Source organism: Neopsephotus bourkii, unplaced genomic scaffold (assembly GCF_033783945.1).
Source record: "Neopsephotus bourkii isolate Nb327-2 ecotype Australia unplaced genomic scaffold, CSIRO-AGI_Nbou_v1 NB_284, whole genome shotgun sequence".
In the NCBI taxonomy this organism is placed as follows: domain Eukaryota; kingdom Metazoa; phylum Chordata; class Aves; order Psittaciformes; family Psittacidae; genus Neopsephotus; species Neopsephotus bourkii.
In genome coordinates this window covers 1,817,280-1,828,018 of record NW_026900793.1, presented here as the reverse complement: position 1 = coordinate 1,828,018, position 10,739 = coordinate 1,817,280, and the positions used below count along the sequence as shown (strand labels likewise).

Genomic DNA, 10,739 nt, shown 5'->3' with positions numbered 1-10,739 from the left:
CAGGGTGCCCCTGCCCACCTGGGGAAGGTAGGACTGGAGCAGGCTGAGGACAGGAACAGCTCAATGCCACCAGAGTCACTTTCCTGTATCCTATGCTCTCCAGCCACAAACTGAGCGAGAGGAGCTGGTCCCGGGTGCAGGGAAGATGCTGCGGTCCCTGGATCTGGCCCTGCCGTTTCCACAGCAACCAGCATCATCCAGCCCAGCCCTGGTAGATGTGGCATCTCTCTGGGGGCTTCCTAAGGAAACGTGTCCTGATGGCCTGAGTTAAAGATGGAGGAACCAGCACCTCCGAGCCGTGCCCAGGGAGGCAAAAAGCGGGATGTGAGGACCTGCTGTGGCAAGCCAAGGGTTGGGGGTGATGGTGGCACCTGACACCGTCCCTTATTCATTGCATCCATCCATGTAAGGATGCTTTAAAGGAAAAGCAGGGCGAGAGCCGGGAGGGCAGCGCTGCTCTCCCAGGCTGCCGGAGCCGCTCCCCAGACAGCCGTGGCTGTAAATTATAGATCAAATTCGCTGTGCTTCCCAGCAGCAGCTGCGCTCGTGATGTGCGTGTGAATGGAGCGGCTGTTCCCCACGGCACGGCTCGGCTGGGCACCTCCAGCTGGTGCCCTGCTCCTGCTGTCACCACACAGCCAAGCCTGTCCTTACCAGCAAGGTGGTCGGGCAGCCCTTCCTCCTCTTCACCCAAGCAGGTTCAATGAATACCATGTCAGGTATCGCTGTCTCTTGGATTTGTCCCGACACTTCCTATTGCTCCTCATCCCATCGCTTTGCTGGGGTGATGTCCTAATGCTATTTTAATGAACTTCCTGATTTCTTCCTTGCCCAGTTATCACTGCCCAGACCTCAGAAGAAATCTTGCCTGTTGCTTTCCCATTGCATATTGCAGTATGGAGCCATGGCAGGGCCCTGCTGCTGGGGCCACTCTCCCTGCTCCCAGTCCCACAGGACCTCCTGCCCACCTCCCTCAGTTCTCTGGGGGCTGATGGATGCTTTTGTGCCTCTGAATTGTTTGTTTAACGGGTTTAGGACCAGCAAACTGGTCTTCACTACCCTTTCTGGGTCCTAGAGGGTTTTGCTGGTTATGAAGAAGGTGCACAGGCTTTTGAGAGGTTTCTCCTGATCTGGACTTTGGTTTATTCACTCTGTTCTCCCTGATGACTCAAATCATAAGCATGAGGCCCTTTATTCATGCATTAAAGTGTGTTGGGTGTTTAAAGGAGGATTTAGAAGCAGGTGATGGGAGCGGGGAGGGCTCCTGGATCCTCAACCCCGCTCTGCTGAGTGTTTTCCACCCTGCTTGCACCATGGCACAACTGGGCACCCATGGGCACCCCAGCCTCCCCTGAGGGACCCAGCCTTGCCCCCACAACACCTCCTGGCACGCTTGTGACAGCACTTTGCTCAGGAAAAGGGGTCTGGGGTTGCTCAGAGGAGCCCAGTGTGGGGCTGGCAGCCATTTCCAAAACCAGGGCTCTTGTTTTGTTGTTGTGGAGAGAAAACAGGGCACTGAAGTGCATTTGAAGGTGAGCTGATGCAGATTTATTGGTGGCCAGGTCTCCCTGTGAGAGGCATGTAAGTAGCACTAAGAGGATGCTAGAAAAGCGTTTCCAGCGGTGAAAAGTGTCCCTGAATGAGAGGTGGGCTCCAGCCATACAGCCCACCTGAAAAGTACCCAAGGTGGCTGTTCTAACCGTGGAGTGAAGCCTTCAGCTGCGTTCCCATCTCCTCCTGCTCGTTGTCAGGTTGTCAGGTCCAGCATCCCTGCCTTTGACCCCCACCAAACAGCGGTTTGGCACCTAAATTCAACAGAAAGAAGCTTTTTTCCTTGCTCCTGGTGGCCCAGAGGAGCTCCCTGGGGATGGCTCCCATCTCACCTGGGCACTGTATCCCCAGGGAGGGAAAACCTCATGGTGGGGCACAGGCATCACCCCCCACTCGCGCTTTATACTTGTTATCTCCGAAATCTCTCGTCTGTAATGGCTACAAGGTGGGGAGGGGGAGATAAATTAGTCCCATTCATCGGGGAAGAATGAAGTGACCCTGCAAGGCGAGGGACGGTGGTGATGCTGGCCCCAGAGGCCGAGGCAGAAATGCTAATTCCTCCTTTCCTCCACCAAACCCGGAGCGGAAAATGCTAATGGGGCTGACGGCGGGCTGAAGATAAAAGTCTGTGTGTCTGCTGCGCGCACGCAGATGGGTTTGAGCGCCGCGATAAGCTGGCAAACAAGGTAATTAAAATAATTAAAATGCTAAACAAAGAGGAGGATGGAGGCGAGCGGGACAAAGGGCTGGGAGGGACGAGCGGCGCCCGGGAAATGGCAGCGGGGTGCGGGTGAGGAAGAGGAGGGCAGAGGGATGGAGATGGGTGGTGGGGCGGGCTGGGTGTCCTGTGGGAGTGGAAGGGTTGGGGGGTGCACCACGGAACCCAGTCCGTTGCAAAGCCCCATCCCTGGGCTGCAGTGGGCTCTGGCCATGGGGACATCTGCCTTGTACCCATCCACTGCCAGCCCCTGCTTGCCACAGTGGCCCTGCAATGCGGCTGGGGGTCCCTGTCCCAGGCAGGCACCCCTCAGCCAGGGGGGAACCTTGTGCAAAGGGAGCACAGGTAAATTCCTACTGTACTGGCAAATTTCTCTGGTTTAAAACAAAGTACCCCCAAACCAGGCATGTTCTGCTCTGGAATGGCCATCTCAGAGTCTCCCTTTTATTAACAACAGCCATTAAAATTAAAATAGAAAATTAAAAAAAAAGTGAGCTTGAAATTAGATTTTTTTTTAATTCAGGCCAAGGCAAACATTTGGTTTGAGCAAAGCAAAGTTTTATTTATTTATTTAAAGCAAAGTCCACAGATGCCGGGTGGCTTTCCTGCATGGAGAGTGCCAGGGGCTGGAGCTGCTCTAGACACCTCTGTGCCGTGCCCAAGCCAAATCCCTGCAAGTCCACGATGGTGCAGCCTTTGGTGGTGGCCAACGTTATGCTTGATAGGAGGGTTTAACCTTTCTTGGGTCGGTGGCAGCTCCTCCCTGTTCAGTGCAGTATCAGCCCTTACTTTTGCCTGGTGCTGTGCCCTGGCCTGGCACAAGGGACAGTGCCACCCAAGGTGCTCTCACCCTGTGCTGTGTCCCTCTCTCCCAGCTGCACAGATCCACCGTGCAACACGCAAAGGGGATGTGTGATGTGCAGCATGGGCTGCCACCGCTGCGCCACGTGCAAGGTGCTACACGAAACATGCAGCGTGCAATGGGGACATCCCTGACGGGCTGCCCTCACCGTGCAACCCGCAGCATAAACCAGGGATGTCCGTGCCAGGCTGTGCTGCTCTAGGGATGCCCTGGAGGAGCGCGCTCCTCCTTCCCCAGGGCTGTGCATCCCCCGTTGCTTGCCCGGTGGCCATGCCCTCTGGACACCCATTTTGGGGGCATGGAGGAGCCTGTGAGGTGGTCTCAGCAGGAGCCCTGTGAGATGCAGGGCGGGGAAAGGGGGGTAGCGACTGAGATCCCCCCCCTGCCGAGCTTCCTGCTGCAGAGGAGCCGTAGCCAAAAAGCGGGCCGGCGGCTGGCATCCTGCCCGCCGCGAGCTGAATCTCCGGCTGCAGTTTGAAGCTCGCAGACAGCTATTTAACACAAACAGCCAAGCTGTTATCTTCTCCCTTAGGGCCACCATGCCTTTCGCTTCTCAAATGCCAAATTACAGCCTACATTTAATTTCAATGCCACGGGGAGATGCATGTCAAGGGAGGGCAGCTTCGTTTAAAATTAGCCGCATTAGCTTAGTGGTGATACAGCTGGGGAGGAGGGTTTTGGAGAGAGAGGCTGCATCCCCGTGAACTTTGGGGGAATTCCTCTGAGCGCATCGAGGATTTGGGGTCTGGCAGAGTCAGGTCTGTGGCATCTGCTGCATCCCTGGCTCCGCAGGGTTGCTGGTTCCAGCTGGGGATGTCTCACATCACACAGGGCTAGGGAAGGGATACAGGGCATGGGAGGCGTGATGCAGAGCTGCTGCAGAGAGATGTGGGTCATGAAGCAATGTTTCCAGCCACCAGCTGCTGTTTAGTTGACCAAGGGGAATTTATAAGGCTCTCTAATGAAAATAACATATCCACAACCCCCCCAAGCAGCACCGATAGGAGCAGGGCACAAGGTGACGGTGGCTTTCCAGGTGCAGTGTTGGCATTGGTGGGATTCCTGCAAGCTTTTGCGGGTAGGTATACATGAAATGAGAGGGAGAAGAGCTGAGCCCTGCTAGTGCACAGCTGCATACTGCTCCAGGAGCCCCCACGGTGCTGTTCTTTGGTGGGGGAAAGGGTCAGAGGAGTTTGAAACCAGCCATGTGCATGTGAAAAGTGTCGGCCCAAGGCTCAAAATCATTTTTTCCTTTATACTGAAAGGCAGAAATGCTGAAATTGTGGGCAATGCATTCACGGGGAATGGTGGTGACAGACAGAAAAAAAAGGGAGGCTGTAATTGCAGGCTTTCACTGACAGCAAAACAACCCTTTAATAATAACTAAATACAAGGAGTTGCAGAGAGCAATCTTCTCCAAAAGAAACAAACACTCGTTTCTCTTTTTTCCTCCTGCTTACCAGAAGCATCTCTGCTACAACAGAGCTGGCTTCCTCTGGCCCTAGGTCCCACCAAGGACTTCCAGCCTCGCTGGTGTGTGGCAGGGGAGGATGAGCCCCAGTGATGCTCCTGCTTCTCCACTTGCAGGGGGTGTGATGGGTTCACAGCAGGGTTCAACATTCCCCGTGCTCCAGGAATGAACCTGGAGTTTAAAACTACTGCAGCCTCAAAATCCCCTGGGGTAGGGCTACTGTAGAGGGGAAACAGGAGCAGGACACGGAGTGAATCAGAATATGGACAAGGTGTCCAGGGAGGCCCCTGATGGGGCTATGGGCAGCAGTGCCATGGGGCAGTGCCACCCCTGCTCTGCTCCATGCTCGGGGCAGAGCCCTACAGGCAGGCTGCAGCAGAAATCCGGGCAGGCACATGGAATCCCATGGCACAGAGATGCTGCTGCACATCCCTGTCACAGGGATGCTCTTGCACATCCCCAACTGCAGAGGTGCTTCTTCATGTCCCCATCACACGTCTGCTTCTCCACAACTCCATCATGGGGATGATCCTGCACAGCAATGCCTCTGGCTGGCCACATCCCTCCAGGCACTTGCCCCAGCTCACCCAGGTGATGTGGGGACCACTGTGGCTCTAGCAGGGCAGAGGAGATGGTGATGGGGCTGTGACCAGTCCAACATGCACTTCATCAGCCCGTCTCTCACAGCACACCAGGACCCTCCAACACTCCCACTTCCAATGGACCATGCTGTCTGGCCCTGCCCCACACAGCAGATCCAAACCCCTCCTTGTGGGCAGCTCTTCCCCACCCCAAGACCACACAAAATGTGGTTTGCCATTCAAGCAGCCAGCTATTCTTACAGCAGGTGAGACAGCGGCGGCAGAGGAAGTGGGGAGCGGGGCCCACAGAGCAGCATCAACATGCGGAGCAGCGTGCCAGCTTGACGGTGCTGGACGGCGTCTAGCTCATCCAGACAAACACCACAGGGAAAGGTGGCGAATTCAGCCCCCAGAATAACAGTGGAGAAGGAGTTTGTTCACCTCGAGCTAGGGACAGCACTGAATCCCTCCATGGGACCTGCTGGTGGGAGCTCCTCATGGCCCCATCTGTATTATTCTGTAAGTTAGGTGCTAGCTCCAATTAGAGAAGCAAGGCCACATCCTCAGCTTGCATAAATCAGCTGCATAACCCCGGAGCTGAAGCCACCCTGCCTGTTCCCTCCTGCTCCCTGGGGGTGGCATTTGGAGTGGGATGCCATTGTGCCCAGTCCAGGCTGACCAAGCCACCGATGCCAGCCCTGGTGCTCGGGAATCCGCCTCCTCATGGGCTTCGACTAATGTGACTTGCATCTGTAATTTACTTTTAAAAGGGGATCCTTGCTTTCTGTCTCTCCGAGCCGCCTGCTGCCTGCTCCTGGATTTTCCAGGCAAAGGGAAGGGGAAGAGGGGTATGAATAAAATATCATCATGACAGCTTTTATATATATACATGAACCCACTCCGCCAGGCTGCAAGCTTCATTTTTAAATAAGAAGCTTGACTCTGTTCCCAAGAGGCCGGGAAAACGCAGCGGGCTTTTAAGAGAAGGGACCAAAACAGAAGAGCATTTTCCTCTTCCATCACATCAGACTGGAGCTGGGTTAATTACGCTTCTCTGTCCTGATTTAAGCACGGGAGCTTTTTCAGTACAACTGTTCCTTTATTAATGAATTGCAACCCAATTTTAACCAGAGGAAGCTGGTGAGGAAGGGAAAAGAAAAAAATTGGAAACCTTTTGCCAGCATGCTCTGTTTGCCACTGCCTTTCATTTACATAACTTCAAAGTGATGCATTTTTTAAACCAACCTATTTTCGGGTTGCTCTGGACTGCACGGGTGCACGGACATCCATGCGGATGTGCCACCCAGCATCTCTCCTCTCTCTGGGCGCCTGTTGCTGCCACAGGGTGCAGCATCTCCTGGGCTGGGATGTGGCTCTCCCAGCGCTGCTGGCTCACTCGGGCACGCATCGCTGTGAGCTTGTGACTGGTGCCTACATCAGCATCCCAGCGCCCCAGTCCTGCTCCAGCCCATCCTCCCCGGGCTGGACCAAGGGGCTCATGGAGGGTGCCCCAGTGATCCGGGGGACACCGTGCCTCTGTGCCAGTCTCACAGGGCACTGCTGGCACCTCGGGGTCCTGCTCTGCCTCCCTGCAGCACCGGGGGAGCCGCGGGCATCGCCGCCCGCCGCCGCGCTGCGGAACCGGGACATATGCTGCGTGTTCACACCGCGGAAACAACACCTGCTCGGCTTCCTGCTCAGCCCCGGCAGGCGCGGGGGGAGCCCCAAGCCCCGGTGCCCCTCAGGGCGTCCCCACCAGCGGGGCTTCCCCACCCGCTTGCAGCCAGCTCAGGGGTGCCCTGAGCGCTGGGGCCTCCCGGGCCAGCCCCGCCGCTGCCCGGGGCCGTGCGAGCAGAGCCGAGGGCAGGTCCCAGCCCCGCCGTGTGCCAGGACCCGGCCCGGAGCTGGCACCCGGCAGCGCACGGGAGAGGTGCCGGGGTGGGGGAGCTCATGCATATTCATGAGCAGAGAATTCGCTGATCAAAAGGCGCAGTCCTGTTTTCCTTTATAATATATCTGGTTAATACGGACTTAATGAACGAATGAATAATAAATTAGTCCAATTTTGTTTTCTTTCTTCTTAGAAAGGCAGGCGCGAAGGGGGACTCAGTGCGGGTTTGATTGATAGCAGGGGCTTGCTGGGAGATCTGCTCCTCAAGCCCTTATTAAATATGAAACAAATAACAGAGCAATTGGTTTAATCTTGTTGCAGCCGCAGATGCCGGCTGGGTAGGGGGAGAGGAGGAAGAAGATGATGGGGAAGAAGGATCCAGCATTGCCTTTGCCCCATGCTGAGGCAGGGCGTGGGGTGCTCCATGCTCCATCACTGCACGGTGCCCACGCAGCACGTGGCCTGGGGTGATGTGAAAGGCACCCCGAGGGGATGGATGGAGTCTGTGCAACAGCAGTTGGATCAAAGCAGGGTCTTCTGGGTTTGGTGGGGCGATACCTGAGGAGATTTCAGCAGAACAAGGGGATGGGCTCCATCAGGGAGGTGAGTTGCGGCCACCCCCTTGTCATAGCCACAACCCTGGGACAGTGGGAGGCCATGGGTCCCTGCACAGCAGCACAGCTCACTGAGCTGGCGCTGCCTCCGCCGGCACGGCTCATTACAGCCCTTGGGTTCATTTCACATCCCACCCGCTGATGCGAAGCAGCAGGAGAAGCTGTTGAGTCACGGGCTGCTGGCACATCCTCCACACAGCCAGTTCATGAGAAGGCGGCTGCCCAGGGCAAAGCCCATCCTGGCCTGGGGTGTTTCACTGGGAGGACTGGAGTTGGCGGGCGAGCTTCCAGGGACACGGATCCCTTCAGAGACACCCTCCTGGCCGCTAACAGGCTTCAAGGCCTGGGCTCCATCCTGGTGCATCCCACCAAGATGCCCAAATCACCCGGGAATGGGAGCATCTTCCTGTGTATGGTCTCTTCCTGACCACAGCACCTGCCTTTCCCCATGACTTGGGTGTCGTGAGTGGCTTTCCCACTCCCAGCACCTCTCTGCCCTGCTAGGAGAGGCCAGGCAATGAGTGTCATGCAGCCCTGCTTACACCACAGGGTCGCCACTCTGCCTGCCCTGATGCTGAGGATGCCCCAGTCCCCCCTGCCTTTCCAGGCAGGAGAAGGTGATGGATGTACCCTGCTCCCTCCCTCCAGGTGGGTGCTCGCACCCCAACCACCCAGCGATGCCTTACAGCGCCGAGCCTCCGCCGGTGCAGCAGGGGTTTGGTGTGGAAGCTGCTCATCCCCAGGTAGCTTTCCGCTGCCATCCCTTCGATCAAAGACCCCAAGCGCTTCCCAGCTGCTGCGAGCTTAGCGCAGCTCCAGCTGCCTCGGCCCAGCCACGCCACTTCCCTTTGAGGCTCAAAGCCCCTCGCTGGAGTTCCAGTGGCGGTGGGAAGCGGGGCTGGGGATGAAAGCGCCGGTTACCTGCTTACTTCTGCTCCAGCGCTCAACGAGCAGCAACGCACGGATTACCCAAAATAATTCCCCCTAGAAAAGAAGAGGGAAAAAAGAAATAGGGGAAAAAAAAAAACAACAAAAGAAAGCAAGAAAGAAAAAGACTAAAGAAGCCTGTGCTGCGGGAATGGGCAGCTAGCCTCAAAAGCCTCTTACCTGGCTAGATTTAACTGCCTTTGTTGCTGCATCAGCCTGATAGATTCCCTCTTGCATGGTGTCGGTGTTGCTGGCAGCTCCGAGATGTTTCCTGGCCCTTTGTAATGAAAAGCGGCTCTGTGCAGCCTGCGGCCGGGCTCCTCTCCTCCCGTTTGGGTTTTTCTCCTGGGAAACCCGGCTCATCTGTCGCGTTGTTTTGCCTATGTTGGCCTGTGCTCGGTGTGCGTGGGGCTTCAGAAGCGACCCGGGGAGGGTTTGCCTGTATTAAACAGCCGCCCTGGCATTAAAATGTCTTCTGCCTCCTTGAGCCCGCTTACCACCGTGATCCAGACTGAGGCATTGCAAAGTGGCATTTCTAGTAGTCAATTAGTAGCAATCTATTAGTTAATTAATGGCTTTATTAATGCTAGAGGAACGGCATGGGTTGCACCCTGGTGCTCTGGACACAAGGGGCTGGGGAGCTTGGGTGAATGCTCGGTGTGAAGGCAAAGCCTGGAGCCGTCCTGGGGGAGCTGTCACTGGTGGGATGCAGCTCCCACACATTCCCATCCCCATCCTTCTCCAGGGCCATCTCTGCCGCTGCGGCTCAGAGCCCAGCGGTGGTGACATGCTCCAGCCAGCAGTGATGCTGTGCTGGGGGCAGGCAGGACACTGTGAAAGGGACAGAACCCGGGTGCCATCTGCACATTCTCTTTGATTTTGCTACTGGCTTGGTCCTTGGAGGTGAAGTGAGACACGAACTGGCTGGGAGGCTTCAAAGGGAGAGGTGTGCATGTGGATGGGTTACACCACCAGCTCCCTCTGAGCTGGCATCACCCAGGGGTTAGGTGGCAGCCACCTTGCCCAGGAGCACCTACAGAAGTGGCTATATCTGTCTTGAGGATACAAGGGGAGTGCTCATGCGTGTGTGGTTTTGGGGGCCTGTTTGTGCCCCAGCACTCAGGGCTGTGGCACCGGTGTGGGATGCACCCGCAGCACCCCACTGCTGTGTGTCTCAGGGCACCGGTGTGGGATGCACCCGCAGCACCCCACTGCCGTGTGTCTCAGGGCACCGGTGTGGGATGCACCCGCAGCACCCCACTGCCATGTGTCTCAGGGCACCGGTGTGGGATGCACCCGCAGCACCCCACTGCCGTGTGTCTCAGGGCAGTTGCAGCCGCTTCCCTGAACCTGCCGTGGCTCAGTGCACATTAAGGCCGGTGACGATGCTGGGTCCTGGCTGAGATGGTTTTTGTCCCAGAGCGGGCATCCCCATCCCGGGCTGTGCCCCCCCATCCCGGGCTGTGCCCCCCATCCCGGGCTGTGTCCCCCCATCCGGGCTGTGCCCCCCATCCCGGGCTGTGCCCCCCATCCCGGGCTGTGCCCCTCTTTGCCCCCAGTCTGGGCTGTGCCTCCCTGTGCCCGGCCCCAGTGCGGCCCCGGGGGGGGGTCACGGGGGGGCGCAGGGCAGGGCCGGGCCGGGGGAGCTGCGGAGGGGCGGGAGCTGCGGCCGGCGCTGCAGGGGCTGGGGGCCGGGGCCGGGGCGGGCCGGGCGGACCGGCGGGGCCGGGGGAAGGCCGGGGGCGGGGAGGGGGCGCTGCCCCCCCCCCTTTCCGCTGCCCGCCCCCGCGGCAGCGCGGCTCGGCGGCGGCGGCGGCTGCAGACGGGGACGGCGGCGGCGCCGCGCAGGTAGGACCAGGACCGGCAGCGGCAGCGGCAGCGGCACCGGCAGCGCGGCCGGGAGGTGCGGACCCGGCTGCGGGGCGGGTGCAGGGGGGGGGCTGCGAGCGGGGCCGGATCCTGCCCGCTGGGACCGGCCCTGGCGGGAGCATCCCCCGGGATAGGGAGCGGAGGAGCCCCGCGCCCCGCTGCTCCCCGCCCCAGCAGCCGCTGGCCGGTGGCGCTGGGCAGGAACCGGGGAGGGCTCCCGCTGCCGGAGGGTGCTGCAGCCGCGGGCAGGGAGCC

The 10,739-nt window shown here is 58.3% G+C and overlaps 1 long non-coding RNA gene across 1 annotated transcript; it reads right to left on the bottom strand.

Moving 5' to 3' along the window:
• Window positions 1-7,714: 7,714 nt before the first annotated feature.
• On the bottom strand, window positions 7,715-9,621 carry LOC133208776 (uncharacterized). Its single transcript, XR_009724510.1, has 3 exons — window positions 8,796-9,621; window positions 8,610-8,672; window positions 7,715-7,826 (listed from the first exon to the last, which is right to left on the bottom strand). It is a non-coding gene; the product is annotated as an uncharacterized LOC133208776 (long non-coding RNA).
• Between the last annotated feature and the right edge of the window lie 1,118 nt (window positions 9,622-10,739).